Here is an 18,207-nt window from a genome sequence, read left to right on the forward strand (position 1 = left end):
ACTTGATCAATTTATATGACTTCTGATATATTGTATTTTCTTCCCGTCACGAATACGTATAGATTTTGTTCTTTATTTTTGATTTAAGATATAGATAGAGTGAGTTCTGGACAAGTAACGATTAATTTGTTACAAAACAGACCAATCAAACTAAACCACAGAGTACGTATGGATTGTGAAGTTTAGTGTCGTTTAAATTCTGGTCTAAAAACCGTAAGAATACCTGTTTGTATGAAAGTTTTGAAATAATAAAAGGTACTATGAAAGAGAAGGTGGCACGCTTCACAGCAGGTAGACATTTTTGCAAGGCCTGAAAATAATGCGTTGTTCGTGTTCATTTTTTTTTTTTTTACCGTGCCAGAAATCGAACAGGCAGTAAAACTGTTAATACCGTGATCGCCTTTTAGACATTTCCCTATAAATCAACACTTCATTACCGATGTTTTTGAAGCGGTACGAATAAATAAATAAAATGTTTTCGTTTTTCTTTTATTTAAATCTCTGTATGTAGAACGTTCTGTGCAAAACACGCACGCTAGTCTAGAAGTAAAAGAGTGAGTTATAAACACGCCATTTTTGAAACAGATGAACACACACACACACACATACGCGCGCACACACACACACACACACACACACACACACACACACACACACACACACACACACACACACACAAATAATAATAAAAATAATACAACAAAAATTACGTAGTTTACCGTGAAGCAATTTGTTTCCAATGTTATAAATGCAAGCTCGTGGTACGAGCAATAAATAAAACCGCAAAGTTGTTTATTATGGCTCAACTGAGACATTTATTTCACTTTGCAAACAATATTTTCTTGCAAAAGTAGATTGGAAAGGGATGGGCCGAACGTTGTAAATTCTGTCTAAAATACTCAACAAGACGGTCTATTATGAAACCGGCGAAGGCAATCATTTCGATCATTTTAAAAGGTGGCATTGCCTATTTTAAAGCCAACTACAAGAATACCAAAATAATTTTATATGTAAGAAGAAACAATTCTAATAACACACTAAGATCATTACATGTCCGTACATACCCAACACCCCCTTTACTTTTAAAGATGGAATCGCCTGATCGCCGAAGATTAATTTAAAGAACTAGTGAGGGCGCCCGGCCTTGCCAGGTAGTAAAATACGCTTAAATATATTTTGGTTGGTTGCTTTGTTTTACGGCATATCAACCTTTTTCATGTTATTTAATGCCGAATCTGGTGATTTTGAAGAACGATTTTTTAATATAGTATATTTGTTTTTTAAGTCGTATTCTATTTAACCCATAGTTGGGACCCTAACAGGTACTACCACTCCGGGTCAGAGTGGACCTGGGAGCAATGGCAATTAAAGGGTGGCTCCACACTCCCTAAGGCTTGCAAGCTGGGGCCTCACCATCGGATATAGTTTAAGGTCATATCTAGGACCTTAAGTATATTTTAATTCATGCAGATTTCGTATTTATTATTACATAACTAATTCTCTATTGAATATTATATTATACCTAATATATTGTAGTGATTTCAAAAGTTAAAAAAATGAGTGGGTGCCATCAGCTAGAATCGAAATCAAAGCATTTAGCGCTCCTGTCGCGTTCCCTGCCGTTTAAACTATCGAAAGATAGATAAGAAAGATTTAAAATTCAACTAGTTCAAGCTATAAATGAATTTGCGCATGCACAAAAGTAATACAAATATGTTGGCAAGTTGAAATGAACATTTTGCATTTCAACTTGGTGATATATGTCTGTACGCGTTATTCATCCATCCAAACAAATATTTCACTCGTTATAAACCATCCTTGATGTATGATTACTATTTCCTGTTAATTTCAGTGTTATGTGACCAGTAGTTTAAAAGTTTATCGGTTAAATATTTACAGACACACATGCATACATATACTGTTTTATGTATATAGATAAACTATTTTTTTTTTTCACTAAGAAGAAAGAATATTTATTTTGAAACGATTGGAATTATAACCCTAAATAAATTAAATAAAAACGTAAAAACTTTCGTTTCGTTTTAGTTCAAAGAAGATATTTAGATGAAAATTATTTTTGGTTGGTTGTTTATGTTTTACGGCATATCAACCCTTTTCAGGTTATTTAATGCCGAATCCAAATATTTTGAAGATAAATTTTTTAATACAATATATTTGTTGTTTTCAAGGCGGTTTATATTCAACCCATAGTTGGGACCTTAACAGATACTACCACTCCGGGTCAGAGTGGACCTGGGAGCAATGGCAATTAAAGGGTGGCTCCATACTCTCCAAAACCCGCAAGATGGGGCCTCACCACTGGATATAGTTTACGGTCATATCCAGGACACATGAAAATTATTTTTATGATAAGAAAAACGAGAATATTTTTTGGGATTAAAAATATAACTAATGTTTCGCCATTTTTTTTTAGATGAAGATTGCTAATTTGCATTACTTAGAATTATTGGAACTATTCTTGTCATGTTGGATGTATTCTTACAACGTTTCGGCCGATGTAATCTCTGATCATCTTCAAAGTATCTTGTCGAATTCGACAATCTTTCTGTTAAATTTGGAAACCTGTTCGGAATTTCGAAGAAGGTCAAAGATTACATTGCCGAAACGTCGCGAGAATAACATATAAGACGAGAACAGTTCTTTGAATAATCAAAATAATACAATATATAACTTGTTACAATTTTCAATAAATTCATCCATTTCGTAGGATGATTCTATTGTTAGCATTGGTTTCCACGATATCGTTTTAGTCAGAATTCTATTGAGATTGGGTACAGGAGAGACCGCTTTAAGGTTTTCAACATCCTAAATAAAATTGTGTGTGTGAACTTTGGTACACCCAGGTTGTCAGTTCGTGTCATTAACCACTTAGCCACCGTCACTCTCCTTTCTTCCAATTTTCTTTCTTCTTTCCTTTATCATTTGTCTGTTCTTTAAGTCCATTCTTCAGCATCTCATTTCATTTGGATGCATCCCTGCTTTTTTCTTTCATTTCTCATCTAATTTCTTACAAAACTACTTATACTTTTTGGTTCTTTTTTCGCTCCTTCTATTTCTCCTCGTCTTTTTCTTCTTCTTTTCTTTTCATTTGTTTCCACATCTTCTTCTTCTTCTTCTTCTTCTTCTTCTTCTTCTTCTTCTTCTTCTTCTTCTTCTTCTTCTTCTATCGTTCGCCTTTCTTTCCCCTCTTCTTTTTTACTCGTCTCCACCTCAAACATATTCGTTTTATTAATTTAAATAATATTTAACTGAGAATAACAATTATTTTTACTGAAGAGGAAAGAGCCAGTTTCTTTTTTGTGTAATATTATTAAGCCTTACATAAATGTATTATTTCAAACGAGATATAAAGTAACAGTAAATTATGAAAACATTTCTGTGGGGTCTTGCTAGTTTATGGTAAATTTATATTTTTTTCAGTCCATAGTTCTCTTTCTCTAGGACACTAGCTCTTCAGTCTCACTTCCGACCTTCGTGTCAGATTTTCCTGCTTTTTGAACCTGTAATAAGTAAGGCGTATCCCGTGAAATAAACAACAAAGAATCTCTCGTGCCATGCAAAAAAAAAAAAAAAAAAAAACTCAAACAAAAATATGAAATGCAGTGACCTATGGTTTACAAAGGATTTTTTTTTTATTGATGATTCGATATAAGATTAATAATTCGTATCTTTGAGAGATGGGGATATATATATATATATATATATATATATATATATATATATATATATATGTGTGTGTGTGTGTGTGTGTGTGTGTGCATGTATGTATATATATATATATATATATATATATATATATATATATATATATATATATATGTCAGGTCATGTCATATGCTACTGGTACCATGTAACCCAGTACTACCTGCCTCATGGTCGGGTCACCGGCGACTAAACTGGTTCCCCCACCAGACTTGTTTGGTGAGGAGGGCGGCTAGTCTCCCTGAAGGATTAAAAACAAGACCTTCCAAAGGGCGAATGAACTCTTTTTCTGGGTCAACGGCCAACTAGCACCGTGTATATTTGTGTGTGTGTATATGTGTATTGGGGTAGAGAGGGCTCCCATTAGCCGTGGTGAAGGCAACCTTTCTAGGAGAAGCAAATCTCTGATTTAAAAAATCATAAAGCGGAAGACCAGTACCCGCATTAAGCTGGTCTGCAGTTTAATTTGTTGCTGGCTATCTTGCTCTTGCTTGTTGCTGGATCTCAACATTTTGAACCGAGAGAGAGACTTAGCTGTCGTACAAAGCTAAGTCTCTTTAACATCATATTTGTATAGATACTCCCTCAGACATTTGGGCTCATGGATTTTAAATGTCTGAGGGAGTGGCACTCGTCTGACAAGACATTGCAATCATCATATATATATATATATATATTTCTGTAGAAATATATTTTCTTATAATACATACTAATCCTTATTTAAGCAGGTCAATGTAATTACAGAGAAATATAGTGAATAAATGAGAAAAACTATATTCCAAAATTCATGATGTTGACCATCTTATCATTTATTTCTTTAATCCAGTTGACATGAATGGCGTAATTGGAAACATATTAAAGGTATTTGCAGCTTCTCTTCCAATTTTCGGATTTTAATCTTGTCAAATTACACTCTATTTCCTTTTGACGGATTAATTGTTGCTATTTCTTCTGGGGAGTTAAAGGCATAATAGACCCACTGATTGATATAATAATTAAGTGATTGATATTGCACTACGAAACAGATACTGTCAATACTTGTAAATGTCAACTGAATTAAAGGAATAAATTATAAGATGGTAAACATCATGAATTTTAGAATATAGTTTTTGTCATTTATTCTATATATATATATATATATATATATATATATATATATATATATATATATATATATTAATTCACTTTTCACTCCAAACGAGGCATAGTGCCACTTTGAAGTAGAGGACTACTATCGGGGACATAAGTTGCGGGGGTATTATGAAGGGAGATGAGTAGCAAGATGTCTGTTCACATTACTCTTGGACTTCTGCATATCAGTACAGTTGGGAAAGCAAGAACCCGAAAGTGAGTTCCAAGGTCTACCAGTTCTGGGGAAGAAACTATTGAAATAGAATGCTTTCTTACACCTAGGGATCTCTACTGTGAAGGGGTGGGATTTAGCTGCTTGTCGAGTTTGTCGGGAGTATTCACGTCGATGGGGTACAAGTGCTTGTAGTTCGTCAGAGAATTCACCATTACAATACTTGTAGAACAGGCAGAGGGATGCAACATTTCGTCGATGGGACAGAGGCTGAAGCCTAGATGACAGTTCACGACATATCAGGTTGGCGACTCTCTTTTGAACCCTGTCAAGGAGTGAGAGACAAGTAGCAGAAAATGTGACAACAATACTCCATACATGGGCGAATGGTGGCCTTATAGAGGTACAGGATACTTTCATGCGTAAGTAATTTTCTAGCACGGTAGAAAGAGCCCACCTTCTTTGCAGCAGCTTTGGCAATGCTCTCAATGTATCTATTCCAGATCATGTTCCCTGTAAACGATAGGTCGAGGAGTTTAAAGGAAGTACTTTTGGGTAATGTGTTCTTGGCCATTGCTATTATTGGTAGTGAAGGTTTCTTGTAATTATTGAAGGAAACAAGCTTAGTCTTGGCAGTATTGAATGTGATCCTCCATTTTTGTCCCCAGTCCATTACAGATTGAAGGTAATCTTCTAGTGTTTCTACCATTTCCTTAGATATGTGTTCATTTGTTTTCCCCTCGTACTTGTTATAGAGAGTGGTGTCATCTGCAAATATACCCATCTCAAAAACAATTTCATCACGGATGTCATTTATGAATATCAAGAATAATAAAGGTCCGATGATGGGCTCCTGAGGTACTCCTGCATTTATATCATATTGTTTAGATGTACGACCGTCGAGGACAATCTGGATTTTTCTCTTACTTCAGAAGGAATTAATTACTTTATGTATTCTTCCAGCGATACCATATAATCTAATTTTCCTTAAAAGACCATCGTGCCATACCCTGTCAAAAGCCTTAGATATATCGAGGGCTACCGCTCTAGCCTCCTCTGTTTTGTCCAGTGAACAGTATATACGTTCAGAGATTATAGTTAGGATATATGCTGTGGAATGAGCTTGCCTAAATCCATACTGATTGTCGGTCAGGAGTCTAGCAGCTGTAAGGTGATTGACTAGAGCTTGATTAATTAAGGACTCAAATATTTTGGGAAAAGTGTGAGAAGGCTAATGGGGTGATAATTTAATGGGTCAGTTTTTTCGCCACAATTCTTAAAAACTGGGACCACAGAAGCGGTTTTCCAGCAGTTAGGAAAGCAAGATTCGTTAAGGCATTTGTTGTAAAGTTTGGAGAGTACTGGAGCAGAATTTTTTTAATAGCACAGACAGGATGAAATCGGGTCCCCATGCTTTTGAAGTGTCTAGGCTTTTTATGATACCATGTACCTGGGAGGGGGTGATTTTCAAGTCATCTAGTGTGGTGTCTGTCCACAAAGGAAAGTCAGGGAGGGAGTGGTGTGCCGGATCCAATGTGGAGTTTGAGGCAAACCGACTGGCGAGCAGGTTAGCCTTCTCGGTTGCCGTGCAAAAAACCTTGTGATCGTTTGATAGTGGAGGAATCGTTGACTGCCCATTATTTTCTACACTGTTGTAGATTTTCTAAAAATCACGAGTTCCTAATTTCTGTGCTTCGATGTTTTCTGGTGGTTTCAGTGTATTCTGTCTTAGCTGTTGCTATTTCTCTCTTACAATCACTTCTAGCATCTATATACTTCTGTCTGTTTGAATCTGCGGTACGCATGCTGCCTTTGAGCAATGGTATCTGCACAAGTAGAAGTAAACCATTGGGGAGATTGGGGCTTGTTATAGAATTTCCGTGTGGGATTATGTGCTTCAATTGCAGCTTTGAAACATTCAGTGGTCTCATTTGCGCACTGTTCAGCTGGAAGAGAAAAGATATTTCCTCATGGGGCATCTCTGATGAAATCCCTGATGGCTTCCCAGTCAGCCTTTTTGTAATACCTCGTTGTTTTGAGCAGTGGGTCTTCAGTTTTGGGTCTAGAATTAAGGGCGATTTCTACCATTATCACAACGTGATCAGCATTCCCGAGTAGGCTGTGTACATTCGTTATACAATCATCGGGAACTGTGGTCAGAAATAGATTTAGAAGTGAGGCATGCTGATCTTGCTGGTCTGGGAGACGTGTCGGAAATGTAACCATCTGTGATAGGGAATGAGATATAGAGAAGCTATGTGTTGCGCTACCAACTACACCTGTATAAGTAGACAATCCATGTCAGTTACTGTGGTGGACATTGAAGTCACCAAATACATGTACTCTAGTATCAAGAGAGAGTGCTATATCTATGCTGTCAGAGACTTTGTTTATTAGAGTACAGTCCTGGGTTGAGGGGGAGCGGTAAAGAAAATACAAGTAGCTAATATTATGTTGCATGTTTAGTCTGAAGCACATAAAGGCCTGATCGTCTGATTCTAGTTTTGTTTCTCTAGTCAATGGGACTATATAGATAGATAGATAGATGGATGGATAGATAGATGGATAGATACATGGATAGATATTAGTGCTTTAGTGATAATAGGCGTTTTGAGATGTGCAACTGTTTGTTGTGGTATTGCTAAGCATATCGCACTTGAATAAAATGAAGTTAAAATATGCAAATCAAAATACAGAATACAAACAGTATCCTGTTATAGCATTCTCACTACAGAACTTTGTTGATATTTTGTTTATAATGCACCCTGTATATGACTTATGACACTATATTTTAACTTAGATATATTACTAGCATACATCCCTACTATGATCGTTTACTGGTGAGAATAACTTGATTCGTCTGTGCTGTAGGAACATCTCTCAAAAGACTGTTACGTTTTGGCACGACACACCAGCTCCCCAGGGATATAAACGATAAAACGATAGGCATATCCCCTTTAGATCAACAGTTGATATGTTTTCAGCGTCATTAATGGGAGTGTTTTTGGCGTCATTAATTCTCTCCTGAGAATTAATTATCTGGACTGGAAACTTTGATGCTGGAATTGTACATTGTATATAACAGGCAACTAATATATTTTTTAAAATAAAAATAGAAATGTCTTTTAATATTGAAGGAGGATTTTAAAAACTCAAAACATTGAGCTAGCACGACCCATCGATCGCTGATAGGGATCGGATCCCAACTGAATTATAAATCGTTCCTCGTAGCAAAAACGAGAAAAAGAGTGAGTGAGAGAAAGAGAAAAAGAGAAAGAAAATGTGTATATGTGTGAGAGAGAGGGAGCGTTAATACATGTATTGGTATTAATCTTGACAGATTTTCTGAATTTTAACCTTTAGAAAGCCGATATCAGTCAACATTGATCTGTACTTTTTGCAACCTGGCTGTATCTGCTTTTTGTCAACAACTGTCAGCCTTAGTCTAGTGAAGGGTTGCTGTATTTGTCATGTTTTCCATAATACCTTTTATATACACTTGCACCCCACGAGTATAAGGAAAGTCCGGTAGAAGGTTTTTAAATGTGGGGAGCTCCAGCTTCCTTCCAAAAGCTCTTTATCATCTTTTCTTTATTTTGATTATCTGTAATTGACTAAATGGAATTCTCTCTTTATAAAATGTTGAGTCTCTGAAAAGTTGATTTTCTGGACGTCTAAGTTTTCGATTTTGTTATTTTGAAATCTGATCAGGTTGAAAAAAAAAGGTGTTGAATTGTAAGGAGTGAAGTGCGTTGTTAGGGCGTGTGAAATGGCAGATGTCAGTTGCAATTAGTTGTTGTTATGCATTAATCTCGTGATGCAGGCGGGAGGGGGGAGAGTTATAGGGAGGAGGCTTTAAAGGGGGAGACAATTAATTATGTGATTTGTGATAAAAAATACTATTGGGGAAAATGCCGTTATTTGGGGAAGTTTATTTAAGAGGCTTTTAATCAACTGTCAACCCTTGGTGAGGTTCGTTGGGATGAGGGGGTTGTATGAAATTTAGTAGAGAGAGGGAAGAAGAAAGAAAAGTAATGGTCGGAAGAAGATAGTTTGAGAAGTAGGGAAATGAATGGTATTGTAAAGAAAAAAAATAAAGTCATATAATTTAAAAAAAAAAAAAAAGGAAAAAAAGACTGGAAGAAAGAATTAAAAAAGGGATGATGTAAAAATGAACAAGTACGGAGGGAAGAAGAAATAGAAGGAAAGCAAGAAATGGAAAAATGAAACATGAATAAATGGTTAGGAGGAAAAAGATGATGAAATTAATAATAATAATAATAATAATAATAATAATAATAATAAGAAGAAGAAGAAGAAGAAGAAGAAGAAGATAATGGAATGTGCCCTAACAAACTCTAGCATTTGACGAAAATATTCACGACTAACCCGACAAGCAGCAAAATTGCACCCCTCTACTCTAGAGGAATGCAGTAAAGCCTTCTACTCTAATAATTTCCTCCTTCAGACTGTTAAACTTTGGAATGTTCTCCCCGTTTCCTGCTTCTCTGACTGTACTAACATGCAGGAATTTAAATGTAATGTGAACAGACATCTCGTTCCGGAACTTTCTATATAGTTTCCTGTAGACATAGTCCTAAATTATAGCCGCTTACGCCCAAGCGTCTTGTTTGAGGTGAAGAAGAGTAAAAAAAAACAAAGAAGAGGGGAAAGAAGGGCTAATAGATAGATAGATAGAAAGAAGAAGAAGAAGAAGACGTGAAAACAAATGAAAAGGAAAGAAAAAGAAAAAGACGAGAAGAAATAGAAGGAGCGAAAAACGAACCAAAAAGTATAAGCAGTTTTGTTAGAAATTAGATGAGGAATGAAAGAAAAAAGCAGGGATGCATCAAAATGAAATGAGATGCTGAAGAATGGACTTGAAGAACAGACAAATGATAAAGGAAAGAAGAAAGAAAAGTGAAAGAAAAGAAGAAGCAAAAGCAAACGAAGAATCAAAGAATAAAAACAATTGGAAAAGGAAGGAAACGTTTAAAAGAGGTGAAAGATGAATGGTAGAGTCTGATGTGTCCCTGTTTATTTGTCTCCCCATGAGGGCACAGTTAGGCACAAGTCAGTTTTTAATGTTAAGAAAATTCAGCTACTGCAAAAGATATACACTTCTTTGACTCACATCTTATAATTGAGAACTCGAAAAAAAAAGAAAAAAAAAGCAAGTTTTATCACTCGCTTTATCTTGTAAAAGTCCTCTTACACTCGTCCAAGTAAAGGTTTCCTCTCCCCCTACTCTATTAGGTGGAATGATAAAATTGTCACCTTAAAGAAAACAACACTACAGCTTTATTTTAAAACTTTTATTGAAAAATCAATTCAGGTAACTTGATAATGTTGTAGAGCAGAAATCTATTCAATGTAGCCGCATTCAGCCTCAATCGCCGTCGGGTCAGGAACTGGGAGGATGCTTTTTCCACAAGCGCTAACAAGAGCTCAGTAAAAACTTGGCAGACAACAGCAATCAGGCTGACTTTGGTGTTGTGGGAGGTCATATTTGACCAAACAAAGTAATTCAGTAGGTTCAGGTCTGCGAAGGAGGAGGAGGAGGGGGCAGTGAGAGAAGGGTACACAGTCATAGCACTCCTTCTGAAGCCAAGCCTGGGTCTCTTTGAACTTGTGGGTCGCTGCCAAGTCTTTCTGCCACACCCAGGGTTTGCCAGCAGCCACCTGATTGCACCAAGTGATCACCATACTCTTCAGCACATCCAGGTACACTTTGGTGTTAACTTTCAAGCCGACTTCAAACATGTGAGGTGGCATGATGTGGCCCTTACTTGAAACCACACCAAAGATCATAACTGGTGAGTTGAGCTGTGCCCTCAAGCATTGAGCTGTCCAGCTTTGCATTTTAAGGGTGCTGGCAATAGTCCTGTTGTCATAATTTGGATTAGTAGAGAGCATGATTTGTAGAGCGGCGCATCTCCGATTTTGCTCGTTGAACATTGTATCACTTTCAGACATTATAGAAGGCTCCTATTATTCTTAGGATTTGTACACAACTGGCCAACTAGTAGACGGTCTGTAACAAAAAAAAAGAAGAAAACCTGTTTTCATCAAACGGATGGTATAGAGCATGAGTTGTACAGTGGCGCATCTCTGATTTTGTTTGTTGAACATTGTGTCACTTTCAGACATGATAAAAGGCTCCTATTGCTCTTGGGATTTGTACACAACTGACCAACTAATAGATGGTTTACAAAAAAAAAAGAAACCCGTTTTCATCAAACGGAAATTGAATCATGTCATCTTTTCTAGCGCAACAATTTTATCGTTCCACCCTGTAGTGATAGATGCAGTAAAGATGCATCTTCGCTGCCCTTTCCTGAAACTTGCTTTTATGTTTTTTCTATTTTCTAGCTATTCAATTGTTTTCGCTTATCTCACTTCACTTTTGGTTTATTTTCCAAACCTCACAAAATTGTTTTTATATTTCATCTTTGCAATCTTTATTAAATTCCAAAATTTGACTTCACACGATTTTCACGAGAATTAGCATGACACTCAAGCAAATCCTCATCAGGGGTAATCTCGTTAGAAATGTAAGAGTAATTAAAAATATAACTTTTTTGAAGAATGAAATTTTTCGCGTTTGTTTCAGCGGTGTAAATGGAATAAGCACGTAGATATGAGTGCACATTAGCATGCATGTGTCTGTTAGTGAGAGTGAGTATGTACTTACTTGTGTGTAATATCGGGTTAAAGTATGTATATGCTAACGCTGTGTTTAGTAGTTTTTCGAAGCCTCTCGTTGCATATGCATTATTATTTTACCATTTTATAAGTTAAATACCCAGAGTAAAATTGCTTCTTTAAAATATGCAGTAAAGTGCATAAAGTGCAATTTTACCAACAATTCATTTTTATTAAAAGAGCTTGGTTTCTTGACACTCTTGCAAGAACCGTGCGACGTTCTGACTAACTCTCCCTCTCTCGGTCTTGAAACTTGCTCCGGTGTTTTTCTATTTTCTAGCTATTCAATTGTTTTTTGTTTCTCTAAATTTCCAACTAGCATAGAAATCACTTTTGTTTGTTTTTCAAACCTCACAACACTGTGTTTACATTGCATTCTTAATTCAATTCCAAAACTTTTCCTCATATACTTTTCTGCAGAATTAATGCACTAACCCCCTTAGAAGCAATCTCATTACAGTAGTTCATCAACACACCTCTAACGCACTAATTATATCCTTACAATGTCTTTAAACTACCGGGGTTTGCTAAAAACAACTTTTTAGCAGTTTCAATTTTTCTTTGATGGGAATAAACTGGTGTTTATGTTTAACATTACGTTTACCCTTGAATTTGTCCCACGGTTAAATTTCAGCAAAATAAGAGATACACGAATACTAACACTAGCAGGTGCAGCATAAACAAATAGATAACGCACTACACACGGCGCCATCTGTTAAGTGACCAGTAAACTAGACTAGCGGTAGATTAATAAATTCTCCTTTGTGATACTTTTTCGGATTAAAAGAGGTACTGAACCATCAGTTGCCAGAAAAAAAATTAAAGACAAAGAAACAAAAAAATTCCTTCTAAAGACAGAGTAAGTATTACTCTATGTACATAAAAATGTACCCTGACACTCTAGTGCTGATATTGAATTTGATTGGCATTGGTTTTTTGGAATGTCAAAGAGCTGAGCAGGGAAATTTTTCTTTACTGATGAAGAATGGTAGTGTCGAAACGTCTTCATTGATTGGGCTAATCTTCTTCTATGTTGCGGAATTTAGATTAGAAATCTAGGTCTTATCTCTAGTCGACAGAAGGCTGCTTTTTCCCTTGTCATCAAACAACAGAGTCTAGTCCATTGTTGAAATACATTTTTTCCTGTTGACTGATGGATGGCTTTGGTTTTTTGCAGTTCTAGGATATCCATACTGTATCTATTGGGCTTGGTCTTCTCCCTTTGAGAAAGAGTTAGTTTATTGCTAATTGCCTGAAGTTTCCCTACCGGGAAGTGTCGACGAAGCTGTCCAGGCAATTTTTGTAGATCAGAGTGCTCTTCCTTTAAGGTGCTGGCTTTTCAAATCCCACTTTATGACTTGTGTCACATCATCCGATTGTGAGAAGAACATACATTTCTAGGATGGCACTGAATTATACACAATTATAGATTGATTATAGATTAATTATAGATTAAGGAATTATAGGTTATATTATATATTAATTAGGTTACTTTGTGTGAAAGCAAACTGAATACTAAAAAAAATATTTTTCCTTGAATCGAAAGAGAAGCAAAATAAAGAAATAGAAGAAAAACAAGGAATGGGATAAACTAAACAGACACACATTGAATGTAAAATAATCAACGTCATTTTAGATCGATTGGGTCTCAATGGGACGGTTATAAAGAATTCAAAGTTATCTCTTTAAACTCTACACGCATTAGCCAAGACATTGCAAAACTTCATTTTGCTTACTAGGTAAAGAGTTGCAAAGCCATATGTTTTGGAAGAAGTTGGCATTGAACTTATGAGATTTCTCAGAGTCGGAACTGGAGACGGAGCAATCTCAGATAAATCAACAGAGTCAGAATAATAAAAGACTTTAAGATAAGGAGCCGGAGTTGGAATTTTTTAGAATCATTGAACGCAGAATCTTAAGAATCCTGGAATTTGAAGCCAAAACTTATACTTTCTGATTCCGCAACCCTGATAATACCTACATTTATTTTCCATATCTTCAAAGCGACAGGTAGTGGTGATGGTGGTGGTGGTGTGGGTATCCTTTTCACAGTCCACTTAAATTTAGTATATTTCTTTGTCAAGGCTAGCATTATCAAAGCTGGGTATGATACTATCAATGTCTCCACAAAATGCAAAATGACGTCACTGAAAGGAAAAAGACTATAAAAAGGAAAGAGAGTATGTTAGAGAGGATGATCACGCGAGAGACATCACAGCTATAATGAGAAGTCACGCATGGTGGGAGAGTGAGGAAATAAATGTCATTGTTACAAAGAAAAAGTGAATTTGAGTTATTCTTTGTCTTGGTCTCCTTTGCAAAATAAACTGCATACAACATGATAGGTCCTGTGTGTACAACAAAACAAAGGAGTCATCATTTATCAAGACCATAAAGCCATTTGAAGACAAGGGTCTATGAATGTAAGGTGGTAGTGTAGCGATCTTTAATGGATAGAATTATAGAATTATTTAAGAGGACCGCTTGACAAGAACTTGTTTACATTCGACTTGAAGGCTACTATATTGTAATCGGATGGGAAGCAGGCCAGTGGAACAGTGTTCCATAGGCGAGCATTTCTACGAAAGAAGGTTTGTTTATGGTATCTATGTTTAGATTTAGGCATAGATAGAGAGTGGGGGAAGTTGCGTAAACCTATATGTAACTTTACATATCAAGTTGTGGGGAATTGTGCATACATTTTGGCAATGATGATGACAAAGAGCCAGACAATATAGTGGCCAGTGTATTTAACGTTAGTTTACGGAAAGTTTTTTGACTGGCAATGAGTTCTATCACATTTTATGAACAGTTCTGGGTTTGAGGACAGTTTTAAGTTGGGGACAGTGAACAGTTGAACACAGGTCGTGGCATGGAGCAGATCGAGATGAGCTGGCATCAACTGACGAACACGGCCTTGACAGAATATATAGCTTTTAGAGGGCCATTTGCCACAATGGTGTCACACACACACACACACACACACACACGCACACACACACACACACACACACACACACACACACACACACACACACACATGGCATAACAGATATATACGGAATGTGTTTGAATCTTTTGTTTCTCTCAAGTTCTTGTTTGTCTTTGTTTATATATTTTTTTTTACAAGGTAGTCACCACTTATAAAGGCCTGGAAGCCACTCGGGAATAAGATTTATTGAATGTACAGTAATCAATGGGATAGTATCGTAGTAATCATAGTATTAGAGATTTGATAAAGTGTCTTATTACAGGGGGCGGTTCATCAGGAATTTGTTTATATTGGACTTGAAGACATCCAGGTTGTAGTCAGGTGGCAAACGGAAGAGAGTTCCACAGGCGTGCACTTCTAAGAAAGAAGCTTTGTTCATGGAATCTATGTTTTGGTTTTGGCACAGATAAAGTGTGGGGGAAATTTTGATAGTGGTTTCAGCTAGACAGGTGTTTATCATGAAAGATTGGCAATGGGGGATCAGAGATTGGAGCTCAGACGAGCACTTGCCATGGAAATAACGATAAAACAAAGACAGGCTCGCAACATCTCTCTTCTGTGGAAGAGAGGTTGCAGGGAACAGAAAAGGGCATCCCCCACTAAGCAACAAAACCTATTTTGTACTCTGTCAAGACAGAATAGGCTATTTTTAGCAGCTCCTGCTCAGGTGTGGGAACAGTACTCCATCCTTGGACGTACTTAGCTTTTATATAGATAGAGAATTGCATCAGCAGTGAGATATCTTCTGGAGCGGTAGAAGGATCCCACCATTTTTCTAGCGACCTTAGCAACTGATTTGATGTACGTGTTCCATTTCAGGTCAGGAGTAAAGGTCAAGCCCAGAAGCTTATCAAAACATGGAGCTTCCCTTAGACGAGAGCCATCCATTTCAATTGATGCCAGATGGGGATCAGAGCGTTGATGATGTAAAGATAGGAATTTGGTTTTAGATGCATTAAAAGTAACCAGCCACCTCTTCCCCCTCTGTACCACGTGCTCAAGATCAGAGGAGAGAGAATCAGAGAGAACTTTGTCATTTACAGCCTTTGATGTTTTGCCATAGATGGTCGTGTCATCAGCATAGATGTCAACGAATGATTTAAGTATGTGTTTTGGGAGATCATTGATGTAGATCAGGAAGAGAGTTGGGTCTAGGATGGACCCCTGAGGGACTCCAGCGTTAATACTGTGGGCCTCTGATTTCTGCCCATCAACCACTACTCTTATAAGCCTATCAGAGAGAAATGATTTAATGATTGAGAAAACATTTCCAGTTATACCATAGCTGGAAATCTTGTGAAGTAGGCCCTTATGCCATACCTTATCGAAGACCTTTGATATGTCAAGATCAATTGCCCTACAAGGAAAGCCATTGTCAATTGAGTCACTAATCCTATGAGATATATGAGATATAACCGTTAGCACATCTGCTGTAGATCTGGTCGAACGGAAACCATATTGCATGTCACTAAGAAGGTTATTTCTGTTGAGGTGGTTGACTACTTCTCTATTTAATATGGATTCCAACAACTTACTCATGACACACAGGAGACTTACTGGTCTGTACTGAGAGAGAGATGACTTATCACCTGAATTCTTAAATACAGGGCAAACTGACAAGTTTTTCCAAGGTGTTGGGAAGTACTTCTCCTTAAAGCTATGCTTAAACAGTTTTGTAAGTATGGGAGCAAGTTCTGGTTGAAGCTTTTTCAACAATATAATTGGAATGCCGTCAGGGCCAGTTGCTTTACTGAAATCAAGGTTCTTGATTAGCTTGGCGACCTCACGCACAGATATTTTTATGTTTCATAGCGTGTTGTCTGTTATAGGAGGAAATACAGGGAGTTGATGGCCTTTGTCGCATAGAGTAGAATTAGCTGCAAAGTTCTTGGTAAATAGTTTGGCCTTGTCTGATACTGATGAGATGACCTCAGGTCCATTGAAGATGGTTGGGGTATGCACGCCTCTGTTCAGGATCCTGTTTGCTATTTGTCAAAACTGGTGGGAACCAAGCCACTGCTCAGCTACTTTGGATTTAGCAGACTGAGCATATAGCTCTCTTGCATTTTTTATTACTCTTTTACAGTGGTTTCTGGCAGTCCTGAAAGCAGCTTTAGCTTTACATTGGTAGCTACGGAAAAAGTGATTTCTGTGCGCGATGGCAGCAGCATATTCTGGGGAGAACCATGGCTGGCTGTTAGGTTTTTGTTGGAAATTTTTGGATAGCATGAATCAGTCTATGCCTACAATTAACCATTCGGTCAGGTCTGATACTATAGAGGACACATCCTTTTTTAACATGGAATGCGGAGCTAGATCAGATATAAATTTACAGAAGCTATCCCAGTCAGCTGTAGAGTATCGATATACAGTATGTTGGAGAGGTACGTCTGAAGACTTATTACATTTCGTTTTTATCTTAACTGATACAACCCAGTGATCGGAAGATCTCAGAGGAGACAGAATGGAACATGAACATAGCTCACAGGAAGTTGTGAGAAAAAGGTCTAGAAGGCTAGCATATTGACCGGAAGTATCAGGTACACGGGTGGGTTCGTGAACAATCTTGGTGAGGTCATAGGCAACCTCCCCTCATCATCTGCCTTGTTCGAGTGGGTCAGCCATTCCACATTGTGGACATTGAAGTCACCACAAATGTGGATGTTACCCAAAGGATGAGCAGACAGGATGTGGTCAATTTTCTCCGATATGCTCTTAAAGATAGTAATTCTGCTGTTGTGCGGACGATAGAGAGCAAATAAAAATGCAGTGGTGTAAATAAGTGCAATGTGGAAGTAAAAACCATGCGCGCTCCCTCGGCAGACGCCAATGAGAAATATGATAACACAGCCAGAAGAGAAGACAAAAGAGAAGGAAGTGACAATTGTTGAGCAGGGACGCATGTGATGCACATGGGTACGGGTTACCTGTAACTCAGCATAACCGATCTCATATTCTGCAACTGTATCTGTTGGGCTAATTGTGCACCTCTGCTGAAAAGGGAACGAAGTAGGGAATAAGAAACAGACCGAGAAACTAAAAGAGTTAGGAGAAAAGAATAAAAGAAACACCCCCTCCTTTCTATTCTCTCCCATACCCCCTCTGAAAAGTCTTTAAAATTGAGTTGAATGAAACAGGTGTTTTTGATGGCATCCGAATTGCCACAAGAACGCATGCACACCTCCTGGCCAGAATTGCATCTTCACCTGCAGGAGAGTTAAAGAAATTTCTTTGAAAGATGAAAACAAAAAAAAAGATTGTTTTCTAAACCTAATGGAGCCATTAGCCTTTTCCATAGAGACCGTGATCGAAAACTTTTACCGCCAAAATAAATGAACGACAAAATCAAAAAGAATAAAAATGATCATGGAAATCTGCATGAAGAAGACTTTAAAAAAATTACATTAAATTGCTAATAATCTTTTGTTAATTTAAATAAATTGTAAAATTTATTAGTTCTTCATGCTGTGTTGGTCATGAAATA

The sequence above is a fragment of the Euprymna scolopes genome, chromosome 31, assembly GCF_053919585.1.
Source record: "Euprymna scolopes isolate OS-2025 chromosome 31, ASM5391958v1, whole genome shotgun sequence".
In the NCBI taxonomy this organism is placed as follows: Eukaryota; Metazoa; Mollusca; class Cephalopoda; order Sepiida; family Sepiolidae; genus Euprymna; species Euprymna scolopes.